This window comes from Clavelina lepadiformis, chromosome 5 (genome assembly GCF_947623445.1).
Source record: "Clavelina lepadiformis chromosome 5, kaClaLepa1.1, whole genome shotgun sequence".
NCBI classification, from domain to species: domain Eukaryota; kingdom Metazoa; phylum Chordata; class Ascidiacea; order Aplousobranchia; family Clavelinidae; genus Clavelina; species Clavelina lepadiformis.
The window spans coordinates 23,373,471-23,390,072 of record NC_135244.1 but is presented as its reverse complement, the minus strand read 5'-3'; positions in this window follow the sequence as shown (position 1 = coordinate 23,390,072).

Genomic DNA, 16,602 nt, shown 5'->3' with positions numbered 1-16,602 from the left:
GGACGTTCCAGAAGTCATGTGAATATGGCGGGTCTCTTCGGAGCTGAGTTCGAAAACGACGCCCGATGTAAGTACGCTCAAAGTAGTCGAGAAGCGGAAGCATTTCATCAGGCAAAAATTCCTCTAATGTTTCAAAAGCCTCAATCAGATGCTGTATTGGAACAAATGCCAAAGCCGGTATGTGACGCAGCAGAAGTGCAAATTCTTGATCATTTTGATACCTTCTTTGAAGTCCGATTTGCTGCATGTGCTTCCTGACATTTTGAAGAAGAGACAAGAAATCTATGAATATGGGTCACCGTACAAGGGGCCAAAAAACTCTACGAGTGGCAACCTTGACTGCAATACACATACTGGATAGTGACTAGATAGCGACTAGATAGTGAATTAGAATTTTGACCTTTTGACGGCCAATTTGTCGTCGGTTAATTTGATCGCCGGCCAATTTATCGACGGTTAATTTGATCGCCGGCCAGTTTATGTCACAGTCAGTTTGTCTGCGGTCAATTTACGTCACGTTCAGTTGACCCCGGTGAGTTTGTTCGCGGCCACTTTCCCGCGGCCATATGTCGTGGAACCGTATCTACCGATTATTAATTAATTTATTAAAATTATCAGTGATGTAAGTACAAAGCAATCTCGGCACGCATTTTCATCCTAGTTTCGGTACAAGAGTTTTTCGCTCCCTCCTTCCTTTGCTCTCGTTTTCGTTTCTTTCTTTCTCTTCGCGCGTCCTCATTTTTATGGTTTTCACTGAACGCAGACCTTTTGCTCTAACACGTGGCGAATGAGCGATTAATTATCGTTACGTGGCGTCATAAAATCATGTTGCAAGAAAAGAAATGCGCATACAGAGATTGCAAACGAAGTCAAATACCCTTTAGTTTTATCTCTTGGCAGTTGTAACTTGACAGTGGCAGTGACACGGATGAGCTAGGAAGAGAATGCCGAATAGAATCGACTCCATTTATTTAAACAGAACTAGTTGTGACGGAAAATATTTAGCTAGAGTTGTGGCGGTACCGCCATTTTTCCTGCCGTCATTTCCCGTCGTCCCCAATACAAGATAGACGAATTATTATTCTATTACTATAGTAAATATACTATTACGCTAACTATTACTATGTGAACTAGTTGCTATACTAGCAGAACGAATATATGCTCGAACAACGTGCAATATACACAATCAACGAACCGAAAAAAGCCGCAAATGTAATGCATAATCTATTTCTTAGTGGATAGTTCCATATTAGGGCAATACGATATAAAAAATAAAAATAAATATAAAAGGTGTTTGTTAATCGATAACGACTCATCGGCGAGTTTATGTCAAATATGTATTGCGCAATGACATTAGATTCACTGATATTTCATTGTACTACATGGGGCTTATAAGCTATAATTTATAACACGTCACAAAGAAATAAAGATACAATTAAGTGACATGAAGCGCAGTCGTTAGAAAACGTCCGACAAGAAATTGTTTTGCTGGCAGCTTAAAGAAGCGATAAGTCATGACATTTGATAAGAAATTTACATTATGGAAATTTAATTTTATGCTTCACTATTGGTTTTCATTTCTTCCTGAATTCGTCATGCTTGACATACTATGATAGCATCACAATAATGACATCATCATGCTAGAGTTGCAGCATTTCAGTTCTAGTGTTTCTATGAAAGGCATTTTTCGCACTCATGCAAGGACGATTTCACAATTAACATTGTTTCTTGACGTCATGCATTCCAGCCAACTGGAATCCGGCAAAATATCCGTTCATTCCACACGAAGCAAGTTCGCCTCAAAACGCAGAGAAAAGAGAAGATTTAAAGAGAGAGAAATTTTAAAATCTGCCGCATTCCATTCCAGGCGGATTGTGTTTTCTGCTGATTTTCTCGGGGCTTGACTTGGTCGCTTGACTCCTTAGCATGCGCATTGTTGAGAACAGATGGAGCGCAGCAGGTCAACTAGGATAGCGAGGCGGTTTGTAGAAGGTCATCGTCTTTTTAAGCTTAGACTATGTTTCAAGAGCATGTTTCCCATTTCCGTGGGATGGAAAATCGTATGAAATAAGCTAGATGTTCATTCACCTTACTGCAAATTGCACTTAATAGCATTATTTTGTAAAATTTTATGTTGAATTTATGAGAAAAAAAAAGATTTAACTTGCGCCTTATGGTCCGTAAAATACGGTATGTGTCAAATAGACGTATTTCAGTAATCGTTGCTGCTGATTTTGTTAGATTTGTTTTGTTTTTTTAAGCAAATAAAATGAAAATACTAACAATAAATAAAAAATAGATAATGATTGAATAATGCGTATAAGAATGTCGTTCCATTTTTTTGCCGTAAACTTCACAGAACTAAAAGTAGGACATATGGTAGAACAAAGAACATGATCCCAGCGATCCGTAGGCAGAAAAAAGTGGCAAAGCACTAAGACATAAATAGAAATACAATTGTGCTATAAGTGGTAGGTTAGCATAGCCAGCAAGTCTAGAAATTTTATAAAAAGCAAAAACTTGTAGCATGGCTGTAGTCGCAAATAACATTGATTAGAAGTGTATTTTATTTTATTTGTTGTTTTTACAACAATCCTTGACACGGGGAATTCCCAAATATCTGAACCCATAACTTTTCCGCCTTACACTTTGTAAACTTCGGCGCTTGCATTAATTTATGAATGTTCAGACTTGAGGCTTATCAAATTATCTTGACAACTCCTAAACAAATTAGTCATGGAATTTTAAATATTGTTTTCTTTTGTACTGACTGGTTGATACTATAGAGAGTTGCATCAGAAAGTATTTGAACGCTTAACAGCTTATTTCTAGATATAAATAGTATAGACCTAGCAGGCTCTTTACTGAAACAACTTTTTCTATGTGTAGGCTCTTGGGCAATAATAATATCATAGGATTGTGTTTTACTATCAGCTATATTGCAGTGAGTTTCATGATGACATTTTGAGACAATAATGTTACTTGGCAGTGATAACAATGGTGCCATTTTGTGGATAGGAACTCGTAAACAGGATTTCAAATGAGATAAGTGACAATTTCTTGCTTACTAAATTGTAACTGAACCATTCTAGAGTGCATATATTTTAAACAATGGTTGTATGCATTGGTGTTTAGTAACGAGGCTAACTACTTGTGTAAATTTCTTGTACTTTGGCTTCTAAAGTACTTTTGTTCATGGGCGGTTCTATTTTTAAGTAGTTTCTCTTGTATTTGGCTTGAAATGCTTAATACAACAGACATGCTTTTAAGTAAACGACTTTACCTTGAAGTATGAAATGTTTTCATATTATTAGGGAACACTTCGTTCATTATCATTTGCTCAAGTGACCGCAGCACGGTTAAGAAGCTGTGATTTACATTTTTGCACTTTATCGGTATATTTGTCATATAAAATCTCTTTGTAAGACATGTCCTTGTCTTATCTAACCCACAAATAAGATATTGCGCTGTAGTTGTTAAAAATAAATGTAAGTCTAGGAGTTCACTTTTGATTCCACAAAGAACTGTGTGGCCTTTTTTAATCTATTACCCATTTTGTTTTTCTCGCTTTATGTGGGAGGCATTTGTTCAGCTTATGAACAATGATGGGTTATTGCTTTTGCTGTTGTATTTTATATTTAAGAGATGGCAGCATACGTCATTAGTAGTGTATTACTTGCATCAAACCCAATAAAATATCGAAACCAGGACAAAGTGCAAAATGTTGCACGGATAGATGTTTGAACTGGGTTAAATATTAAACGATGCTCTGTTGTGAAGCACAGGCTCGGCAATCAATGGTCCCTTTTCATCAATTTTAGTTTAAGCCTTGAATTTGTTGTCAAAGTTATTAAATGCTCTTGAACAGTGTGCTATTGATGTAGTTACACACCTGAGACGGATTTTGCTTCTGAATGCAATGCGAAGAGTCTGATGCATCATATGCACAGCTTATTTGTTCCAACTTGTTATTTTGACTTCATTTATCTGCCGAATTAATGATCTGACTCTGTAGTTGCGTGCGGTTAGAATTCTCTAACCTCTTGTCAGCCGAAAGCTCTTACGATATTACAGATACTGTTTACATGAAAAGGTCATTTTATTGTAGGTACTGTACATGTTCCGAATGTTACGTATAATCACAAAGTTAATAAAATCACCGTTAATCACAAAGTTAATAAAATCACCGTTAATAGTTAATAATCAGGTCTAATGAATTGTAATTTACACGACCAAAGTAACACGTTAGTACAACTCTGTATCTCTTCGTCTGAGCGTTTACTCGCGTAGAAGTTCGCGCTTATAACAACGTGGAGCGGTGTGAACGGAAATGTCCGACATAAAACACACGAACATTTCAGAACAAGCGTTGGCAATAGGGATTACATTCAGTTAAAATTAGAGCGTTTTAAAATCACCTGGAAAGGTACGAAAAGGAGTGTTCACACGAAGTTATTTAGAGCAAGTTCAAAAGCAAATATCAAACTTCAATTGCAGTGTTATCAATAAACAAAATTTTAATCAATAACTGGCAAACACTTTCCCAAGAACGATATAAATGGTATTAAAAATGCCACCCAGGCCGCTACAAATGCATGGAAAATCAAGTAGCATACTTTTTTTTAAATTAGATGGCTGATTTCTAATGATTATGTATATATATGTATATACGGGGGTTGTTGATATTTTTGTATTGTGGCGAAAAACAGTGCTATTCCATAAGAAGCATATCCTAATGCACATGAGAGACTAAAACACCTTCTACACATGAATGGTGATTGTATAAATAATATTTTGCTGGTGATAAATAATAATTAAACCAGCTAATAAACATTTACAAATCTGTAATCGTCTTGGTTATACTCAACCACACTGAGTAATTAATAAATGTAATAATATTTTACAATCATAATAATTATTGTATAATTTCAAAATTAAAAATATAATAATAATTATTAAATATAATTTTACTGGTAACCAACCATAACCACACCACTTCCGTCACATTTAAATTTTGTCTGATGCAACCGGCACAATGCAAATCCCATATCGTCCTGATGGACGTATTCAACAACACCAGTTCCGTCGCTGTATACATGAGCATAACCCAAAACTAAAAACATTATCGAGATTTGTTGAAAATTTCTTTTGAAGTTCTTACCTTCCACAACTACTTTATACTCAGTACGCTGTGATTTGGTACCAGGCCTCCATTAAAAATACTGGCATGTGGCTACTGTCGCTGAACGATCTGGCCTGTCAACTTTGATTTTTTTTGAACCCACTCTGTAATTGTTGCGCCACTTTATGGCATCAGCCGCATCTCTGTGCAATTAACAAGAATCAGTATACATCAGATTATTATATTGCAATCAATAATATCAAAGCAGATTCATTTCTTACCCATTTGTTTCTTTTAAGTCTAAGTTACTGAGAATGACCACTATTAATGTACATAGTTTGCAGAAATATGACAAAAATATCTGCGTCATCAACTACCGCTACAATCATATTGAATCCTAATGTTTCACTAAATCCAACACTCCAAATTGTCTCATTTTCAGTGATCATTCTAATCACATCCCAAGATATACTGATATCCCACTAATTTACACCACTAAATATCCTGCTTTTAAATATAAACCTGCTTATACGAGAACTACCATATTTAATTGTGAATAGATTGAATACGCGAGCGCTACACCCCAGAAGTATGTTTCAAAACTGTACAAAATGTTTTAACAGAGGCACAACGTATTTATCTATTAGCCTTCAAAATCATTGTTTTCTTCGACCTACCTACCTATCTTCTACCTTCGACAGCTACTCTGTACTGAGTATGCGTCAATGGAGTGCCAGGTCTCCCTCGCACCTAAGTACATTTTTCTGATGCCGGACGTGGCCTTGCTACTTTTAGTTGGTATTCATTATGCCTCCTTATCGCATCATCTCCATCTCTATGCAATTAACAAGAATCAGTAAACAATAAATTATCACACATCTATTCCATATGCACCGAGATCAAAGCATAGACTAGTTTGTAAAAGCTACCAGCCTACCGCCATATGGTTGACTCACCTCATGAGATGTAAAACGTGTCTAATGCAATCGGCACAATGCAAATTCCATATCGTCCTGATGGATGTATTCAACCAGACCACTTTCTTCACGGTATACTTCGGCGTAACCCACATCGCCGGCCCTACTCATGTGGTCTTTTAGGTCCTACCAACTGGCACTTTGCGGTAAACTTTCATATACGAGAACTACCATATTATATAATAATAGATAAATTATAGATTATATAATAGATTGAATGCACCAAATTTTTAAGAACATTACAAAGAACACACTTGGAACTATTGCACTCAATGGTGCTATTTTCACTTTTGTAACAACACACCTCGCTGAGAAGCAGAAACTGTCGTGTAATTTATAACAATTTGCGGTTAGTACTCAATGACGTCGTGCTGAACGACAAAACATAGTGCAAAGATTTGCAGAGCCAAGGTAGCCATTGGTTTTTACTTATGTATTAGAAATAAAATTTTAGAAAAGGAGACATTTTGTGATGGTTTGCGTCAAGGTTCGGCAATTGGTTTGGCTAGGCCAATAAGCCTCGACTTGAAAAATGTTGAAATCTTGTATGGGCTTTTTCAGTATGATTGTGTTTGACTGTGTTTTGCTGCAGTATAAAAAATCTCGTTAATTTTTGTGAATAGTCAAACTGTGTTAATATTTGTCAACTCCTGTGTCGAACTGTCAATGGTACAAATCAAGAAAAATTTCTCTATTTTTATCTTGTTTCATTTAATTTATTGTATCTTTTCCACTTTTTTAGAGCTTTTTTAGGCAATATCAAAACTTCAAACCTGAATGGGTTTGAATGTTTTCTGAAACATTTAACCACAGTTTTCAGTTAATGTGTTGGAAGTGACATTAAATAGGACTATTTGGTCTCTAATGTTTAATTTATATCCTGCAAACACTACTACGTGCATAGAATATGATAATTGGTGTGTGCTTAGAACTTAATGCTACGTTCGTGTACTAACATATAGCCCTTGGTTAATCCAAGCAATTAATTGCCTACCAAAATCAAAATCAGGCTCAAACACTGCTTGGTGGTTGACATTAGCATTGAACAGTCAAAATATTGAATCTAGCATGTCTACAATTCTACACCCTCCCACAGCACCTGTATAATATCCTGGTATGAACGGCAGTTTCGATACTTCGGTAGTTGCAGATGCATAAATGTTTGGCATTAGGTGCATTTGTAACTATTATTATGCTACCGTATTTATCACCAGGCAAACAATCCAGTTGGCATCAGGATGACCCTGTTCTTTGATTTGTTTGGAATAAGCATAGTTTTGTTACTTGGTTGACCTGTAACAACTAGTTAAATAATGACATAAAAATGTCCCCTGAATTAGGTAAATTACCTTCTGATGCTCACAGCTTTGATTCATCAGCATCAGTTCAAGGTTTCTCAAGTTTAATGCAGCAAATTTTGCGATACCTTAAAAACATTAATACAAATAAACTAACCAGTGCTTGCCATTGAGCAGTAAGTCTTCAACTTAACAGACGAACGTGCTTAGAAATAAATTCGTTCCAGAAGTAGTTACAGCAGGTTTTGGGATACTTGTCATGTTGTTGCATCCTAAAGACATTTAAGATCTTTCAATCTTTCAGTTCAATCAGACAAAAAGTCCCTAAATAGCAAATCCTGCCGCTTGGCATTCCTTCAGAAAACTTTTGTGCAATTTATACGAACACAAATACTGCAACCTATAATGGCTATAACAACGAAAGAGATTTTTGCAACTCCTAAATGTAGGCCTTTATTAGGACCCCAAATTGAGAGTTTCTTGTTTAACCCATCCATGTTTCTAGGAATCGCAATTTCCAAGGTTAATATTAGACATGTGACTATTGTGGATGATAATTTTTTACTTCCATTAAGTTCTGTTGAATAGGTTTGAAAAACTTGCATGAGGGAGGTCTAATGCAAGAGCCTTAAAATGTGTGCAGTTTTTCAAAACTTAAGTTAAAGCACAAAGTAACCAAAACACAAGTTGCAGCACTTCTGAGTGGGACACAGGTCTATGATTTTCTATTTGTGATTATCATTTCATCAAAAAATCAGTTCCTGTGATTACCTGTGTACGATAATTCTGTCTTGTGCATGTGATTGACAATTTAAAAAATAATATACATTTTCTGTTTATGTTAATTTGTTTTTCTTAGTATACCATTGTTCAGATTCTATGTATGTTTACTGTCTCGAATTCTCTCTTCACTCTTTAATACCATACAACTCCTGTATTTCATCAAGTCAGCTTCAACATAAATTTCTGCTGATTTTTAAAACGCATCAGCTCTGCTTCATTCAGGTGGTTTATTTTCAACTTGTATAAAATGAATACTTTACAAATCTCTTCATTTTCTTTGGCTCAATAGATTAAAGAAGTGGGTGGCGCTGTCTTACAAGACATGATCATTTCAAATCCATTAGAACACAAACATCTTCAACTGTCATTGTGTAAAGATCAATTGCATTCTTACCATTGTTAGTGAAGTACAAGACGCAAATGACAACGTTGTCCCACACTCCATCACATCACTGCTGACTTTCAGGAAATAACTAACAACCGGTGATCTGCCTATAATGCAGCTCAACCATGAATCAACGTCGAAAAATCCCAAACTTCCACTAAATGACAACTACGAGGCATTTCGAATATGAGTAAACATAGGAAAAGCCTGCACTAGATCACTAGATAGTAGATAACCCTCCCCCCTCCCGGGACAACTTACAAAACCAACTCTTGTAGAACCAATCATTGTCCATGAAGCCCCTTTCAAGAGCGGACTTGAAAGGTTCATTTACCCCTCAAATGTCTTGATGTGATTTAAACTATTGATGTTCAAATCCATAACCACCCCAGCTTAAAAAATGGCTCCCATGGAAAGCAAGCAATATTTTTAGAACTTGAAACGGTAAATTTCACTGAGTCAAGATGCCAAGTGTCCCAGTTGTTGTTCTTCGATTTGATTATTGGCCAAGTTTCAATTTGAAGCCAATGCCAGATTGCTATTGACACGTACCGAGATGCCATTGATTTTCATATTGTTGCAATCTCTCTGTTGTACACATGCCGGAGATGTTATTTTATTTCTATCTCTTACCCTGTCAATGAAATTTGTCAAAATATTGTACACTGTACTTAACGAGATGCTGGTCAAATTTTCTTTTCTTCTTTTGTGGCAATGTTTTAAAAAAAGGAAAAAATATGAAAGTTGTAAAAAAACCAAAGAGAAAAAGTCAAATGAAAAAAACTGTCTAAAAAAAATTAGAAAAACATTTTCACCTCCACTCAGCAAGTTGAAAATAATTAGATAAAGGTGTTAATAGAAAATTGGAAATGATTAAATTTCTAGCAATCCAAAATAATAATGAACATACGCTCCAAATTCTCAAGTAGATGAAATAACGAAGATTCACCTGTAACTTCCCGCTACGAACTGTAGGTAAAACATAACCACTTATCAATTACAATGCAACCATAGGTTGGAAGCTTGCAATTAAGCATTTTTTCCTGGTGTGTGATACAAGGACTCATTCTGAGATAACTCCTTGTTATCATACTTATTGTAGCAACATGCTACAACCCAAAGCTTTCTGCAACTACGGCTCTGGATTTAATCAAGTCCTAATATCAAGGCCTCAAATCCACGATAACCACAATGTATTGCAGCAGTTAAAATTTTTTTGTTGTAAATGCAAAAGTGCACAATAAACCCTTAACATTTCACGATTACCGACCATGTCTACAATACAAAATATAAAATCTCATTAATACAAAATAAAATCTTCCCAGTCAATAAGAAAAAAACAAGAAAAAACCCCAATTTAACTTTAAGCTGGTCTGTAGCTCCCCTCACTAACTAAAAACATTTGGTCAAAAAATAATTTTATTTGTCTGCTACCTGTTGTTATAGGTCATTCCAAGAAACACTTTTTTAGTGTTAGGCTATTTCGTAGGTTGGAAAACCGTTCTTGTGATCTGTCTTGATGATAAATAAGCCATGTGTTTGCCTTTAAGAAAGTCTATTTATATTCGTAGCAAGACGCAATGCAAAACCATTGAAAAAGGTTGTGTGACGTTCTTTATATGCCCTTGCGCCATCATTGAGAGAATTTAAGCTGGTCATGTGTGTAAATTCGCTAGATTCAATACTATTATGTATGGTAACAAAATAAAGTATAAAGTATAGTAAAATGTTTGCAACAAATTTAGCCATAACTTACATTGCATTGCTGGTTGTGTTTAATTGTTTCAGGCATAATTTTAAAAGTTTGTTTCTAACCTGTTAATATCTTTCCTGTTATACGATTGGTTGTTGGAATAGCACTAGAGTTTCTTGTCTTTTGTGGCGTAATAATGCTTGTGTATGACTTCATTCAGGGTTTCCCTTGTTATATCAGCCAGTGTCTTTGTGTAAAATTGTAATCTTGATTTAACAGAGTAATTGCCCGTTAATTATCTAAATCTGCATCGTCGCGTTTCTTATAGATCAGGGTGATGGCGCCTTTCTATATTTCCTTGCGGATTTTTTGGCATTAAACCAATGTTTAAAAACTTCACTCATTTTGCGTATGATACTCCGACATGTAAAATTCTCCTCTTATTCCGTCTGGCCCAGGGGATTTACCCTTTGCGAGATTCTGCACAACATTTTTGATTTCATCATTGCTTATCTCACAATCCAATTTTAAGGTATTTTCCTGTCAAACATGTTGCAGATTTGCAGGTTACTCGATATGAACAAGTTGTGTTTTTACATCTCTCTTCATAGACGAGTTAAATTTGGCGCAGTAATTTTTGGTAGCCTGCAGCATTTCTTTTGGTATGCTAATGGGTAAAGCGATTTCGTCATATACTTCTTCACTATAAGTTTGCGATCGTTTTTGTTAAGATACGCGAAAAATTCCCCTGAGCCAATCTTTTCCTAATTTTCTCTATTTTATTAAATGGTTGTATAAATTTGTTTCTTCCTATAGTTTTTTAATACTCGTTTGGCTTCAACGTACTCATGGTAGTGGGCCGAGTGAACTGAACAGACAATTTTAAATAATTGCATCCTTTAATTATACAGCTTTAATATCGTGTAGTCATAACTGTTTTCGTAAAAGACTACATTTTAAAACCACAACATTGAAACCATTTGCTGTAAGCTGCCAATATTTCATAAATATACAATAATTAGTGCTACATTTTTCTTTGTCAATAAACAAACTTTTGTTTTGAAATAACAAAACTAACTTTGATATAAGAAAATGTTTATGAAGAGATCAAAAAGGTGCCCACAATAACATCTAACAAAAGTTAGGTCTTCAATTCTTTGCAACAAAGTTTCGTTATAATAATAAAATTTAACATGAAAACAAAATTTTGGTTTAGTGGTCGTACTAACCTTCCATCGTTCTAACACCACCATAATTTTCATACTACACGTTTTAAACTCTCAGGGCTTGGCCGCTTTTTCTCATTTTTTTGGTTGTCTGTAAGCGTACTTCTTGGTTGACCATTCTTCAATGAGGTTATCCGATTCTTCTACAAGAACCTGCTCACAACCAATTGCTGTTCGAGCTTTTCTTTCTTTCTTAGCCAAAATGGCATCTTGCAGTTCTTGTGACCTTCGCAATTTAGGAAACTTCACCTGCCATTCAATTACAGTAACTTTGTTACAATAACTTTTATTAAGTGTTTTGTGCTCTAAATAAATCGTCCACTACTACACTCATTCAAGCTATTGAAAATAGTTGTAGCTTATCCTTCTATTAAAATGAGAAAAATTACGTATAAACTAACACACTAACTTTACCTCAACTGCAATAGCAGTGTACTTCATGACACTGAAGTTCATGACACTTAAGTAACGTTTTTGAACGGTTGGATTGTACCTTGGTCGCCTTTGGCAGGTTTAAGTAACTTTGTAGACTACCTTGTGGAAAGGTGAGTGTTGGAGTGTTGAGTTGTTAATTGGCGAACAGACATTTTGTGTAACTATCTGGTGAAGTGTATATCATCTTGGTTGAAATTTGAAACGTTTAAGTGTGCCTACCAATGAAGACGATTACCTTTTGTTTTTTGCTTATTGTCTTTTTTTGCACAGCCCAGTTGTAGCACTCCTTGTCATCTAAGCCAATAGGAACAGGTTTATTTGTGTTTCCCTGGTGGCATTATCAAGATGCTTCTTATCAAGCATTAAGCTTTTCAACATCACTGGAAAACAGAGGTAGTTATAAGAATGGAGTATTCTATTCATAGAAACCTTAAATAGAAGGACTGGTATTCTCTATGCTCGGTATCTGGAACTTTGGTCCCATCATAATTTGTGTTAAATACATAGTAAACCTTCATTCTGGTGTCTTTTGGGGTGTTTTGAAGGGTGAGGAATTACTTCCTACTTTTAACCTTCTACAAGGTTATCTCACATAAAAATAGCGTAAAATCACTCAAAATACTGCATATTTTCTCACTTAAACAACTGAAACACACAGTATGTTCCCCTGTAACTGAATTAAAACCTTATACATGGACAGTTTAGCCTGGGATCACGTCAATTGACCGTGAACAAATTCACCGGCGACAATTTGTCGTGGTCAACTAACCGGCAACAAATTGGCCGGCGACACAAATCAACCGCTACGCATTTTATTTTTATTTTTTACGCAAATTAGCATTGTTGTTTATTCAAATTATATGATTCAAGGTCAGTTGGTTCTAGGTAAATTTACGTCATGGTCAGTTGTCCCCGGTGAGTTTGTTAGCGGTCAATTTCCCACGGTTAATTGTCGTGGAACCGTTTAGCCTGTATAGTTCAACAGAAACACGTCTAAGACGAACAATTTAGTTATTCTTGAAATAAGATAATTGAAAGTTAATTTTTCTACAATATATATTAAACATGTTTAAGTAAAAATTGCTAGAACAGTGTTATTTCAAGGGACACATCGCAATGAAATTTGTAGAAATGAGTAACCAAACTACTTGTGGCATACTAAAGATACTTGTTCAGTTTTTAGTAGAGAGTTTTTCTTTTCTTTTCAAACAGCCGAGCTGAGCTGTCTTTCTTTGTCACTGTTGTCAAGCACAAATGCTTTCAACAGAATGTTTGATAAAGTAAGACATGCTCCTTGAATTACAATCATTGAACTATCGATACGACGCAAAGCATGACTGAGATGAGCTCGGCAGCAATGCAAGTTGCATTTACCAAACAGTTTATAAGCTGAATGTATGAAATGTACTGTTGAGAGTAGAGGTACAGTTAGTCCACCTATATTTAAGTTTGTGAGAAACTCCGAATTAATCCGATGGTCGTCGTCATTTTGAGTTTCGATACGCAAGATATTAGATTGCACTAGGTCTTCAGTGTCAGCAATGGTGATGTCAAATTGATCATCATCAATGCAAATGTTAGAGGTGCAAGGCACATCATGAGACTCGCACGCAGTTGACTTTTATTTTAAAAGTGCATGGAGGTTTTTGCAGCTGCCTAGATATCTACAATGTCAATATAGAAATTACCTCCACTGCGTTGTCTGGCTTGACCAAAGAACTTTTCAAGGGCCTCATCAACAAACACACCAGGTAGAACGTAGATGAAGTTGTGCCGAGTCAGTAGCAACTCTGCGGCTTCGATGTTGTCTTTTATCAAATCTTGGGTAATTCGAACCACTTCAAACTGTTCTTCAACCATGTTGATCCATCCATCCCACCATTCCATCTTCTCTCTCCGCCGCTTCATTTTCTAAGTTGTAGCAAAATGCCGGTCACTTGGCAGAAAACTGTGACTGCACAAAATGCACTTTCTGAGTTCGCATTTAGATTACTTTGCTGACAACTGTGGTGACTACAGCGAAGAACAGGGAGAGAGATTCCACCAAGACCTTCGCCATATGGAAGAAAGGTACCAAGGATACTGGGACGTAAACATGCTTGCAGATTACTGTTGGTGCTTAAAATGAGATCTTCCCAATACCACACATAGAAGAAAATCTTTGAAGCGACACTTTTTGTCAGCATAAATCATTTATATTGTTATTGCATTTAACGTTGTAATATCATCATGTGCCGCACAACGCTTTCTGTGTTAAGCTATTTTGAACACTTCGTTTTTATTTCACACATTGATGTTGGCAAGTATTTCACATTTAAAACACATTTGTGATGTTAAGTGTTTACGTGTCTATAGTGTAACATATTAACTTCTACTTTTAGGTTGAGCGCCGTTGAACAAAATTATGTGTTAGGAAGCTTTCTTGGTTAGTTGTAAGTGCCTTTATTTCAACTGTGTCATTATATTTTTTTAGTATTTAAAATGGCTGTCATTGCAAAAACCTTACATTCAAATAAAAATACCATCTTGCGAAAATTGACAACATGCATGACCAATTAAGCTACCCCAGAAATTAGTTTCTTTGTGCACAATAATGACCGAAGCTAGCATAATTAAATATGTGATAGAAAAAAAACTTGACCTGATTGAAAAAAACTGGTTGCATTTTTGAGTTCAGCGCAAAAATTCGATTCAGAAACAGTTAAAACATCTTTGACCTATGAAAAAAAATTTTCAAACGCAACACAGTGTAATTGGCAGATTATTATTAATAGCATCAAAATATCCGTTTTTGACCAGTGTAGGAAAAACCTGAACTGTAGTGTGGTTATGGTTTTGGCCCCTGCAACCGTCAGAATAAACGTTTACTTTCTTGACTCCGGGTAAAACTTTATTTTGGGGATAATGATGAAGGCACGAAACTACTCGCTTTGCAACAGTTTCTTGCCGCATTTACATCGTAGATGTTTTCATTTTTGCACTGTACACACAACAGTTATGCAGCCAAATTTGCAGCATGTAAAAAATTTCTCCGACAGGAAGCTGAGGAAAAGTTATGTTTTGTTGAAAGTCGATAGCTAGTGTCTCCGTTTCTGGATCGTCTTCCGCCGAAGCAGAGTCAGCTTTTCAGCTTGTCATAAAAACACTTAGCATTGAGTTTGTGGAGTCAAAACTGATTGGAATTTTCTTCGCGTTGCTGGATGTTTTTCAGTTTGTATCGCGCAACATCAGATCGTGGCCTTCCAAATCCGTAGTTAAAAATATCTTTAAAATAGTTAAAGTATGCCCTGTGTCTAACAGGGCATTGTACAGATTCTGGTTCTGTCCCAGCTTGAACCTGAAGGTATTCATCTGGAAAGTACTTTTCCAAAAACGATATATACATGCGTCTGACACTGAGCTCTGATGACAAGTACTAGTCTGAGATCACGTCAATTGACCGTGAACAAATTCACCGGCGACAATTGGTCGTGGTCAACTAACCGGCAACAAATTGGCCGGCGACACAAATCAACCGCTACGCATTTTATTTTTATTTTTTACGCAAATTAGCATTGTTATTATTATTATTATATTATATTTTATTGTTATTATATTGTTATATTAATTGCGTGAATGAACATGTTTTCATACTGTACAAGGGATGCATGAACTTGTTTTAAATGTACGAACGTGTATTATCATGTGTTTCCATAATTTGGTATAGTTTCACTGATTCGACACTTTGTCTTAACCCTAGAATGCAAAAAACTTGCGATATTATTGTGTTTACTATTTTACTATTATTTTTCATCAAACCTGCTAAAATGCGAATATTATAACTCCGTAAATTGCAGCAGCACTTCACAGCCATAAACAATATATTTTCTATGTCACTTTCCTGCGGGGTCGAAATGACCCCTGTTACGCACTCCCGGGATATTTAAGGAAAATGCATTTTTCTTATCAGGTAAAATTTTACAGAGACTATTTTCTCACCAAGTAAAGTCAAGCAAATCCAGGAGTTGCCAATATGTGTCAAGCAATCATGAGTAGCAGCGTTTGGGTCATTCTGACCTCTGTCATGCATTCTAGGGTTAATCTCCCAAAGGTGTCGAATAAGACGAATTCTACTGTATTTCATGAACATAGAAACAATTTTTAAAAAGATTATATTTTTTGCGAAATGTAGTATAAGAAAATATTCAACTAAATTTAAGATAATTAAGAAACTATATGGCAACTTAATCCAATGCATTTCTTTAGCCATTGCATCTTTTCCATAAAGACAGTCGGCATAAATGAAACAGACAACCCTGAGCAAGCCAGAGTTACACAGTAAGTATCTCATTATTGTCCAGCAATCCAGCAACAGGTAAAATGCAGGAAAAACGTAACTGTTCGATAACTTCTTTTAGTTTGTCATTTTGTGACTTTGCCGGCTCTGAACGGTGGGCAAAGACCGACGGTTATGTTGAGAGGTTGAAGGAGGCTGGAAAAATTAACACGTCCTTGTTAACACTCGGAAAATGCATCGAGACACTGCGTCACAATCAGCAACACCCAGGTACATGAGCATCTTTTTAAAACTTAGTCTTATCTCCTCATTTATATCTTCAATGTTTTGAATTGCAATATGACTGACAAAAACATGGTTTCCCTTTCTGTAATTAATTTGCAGACAATGTTCGTGTTGTGCCGTAC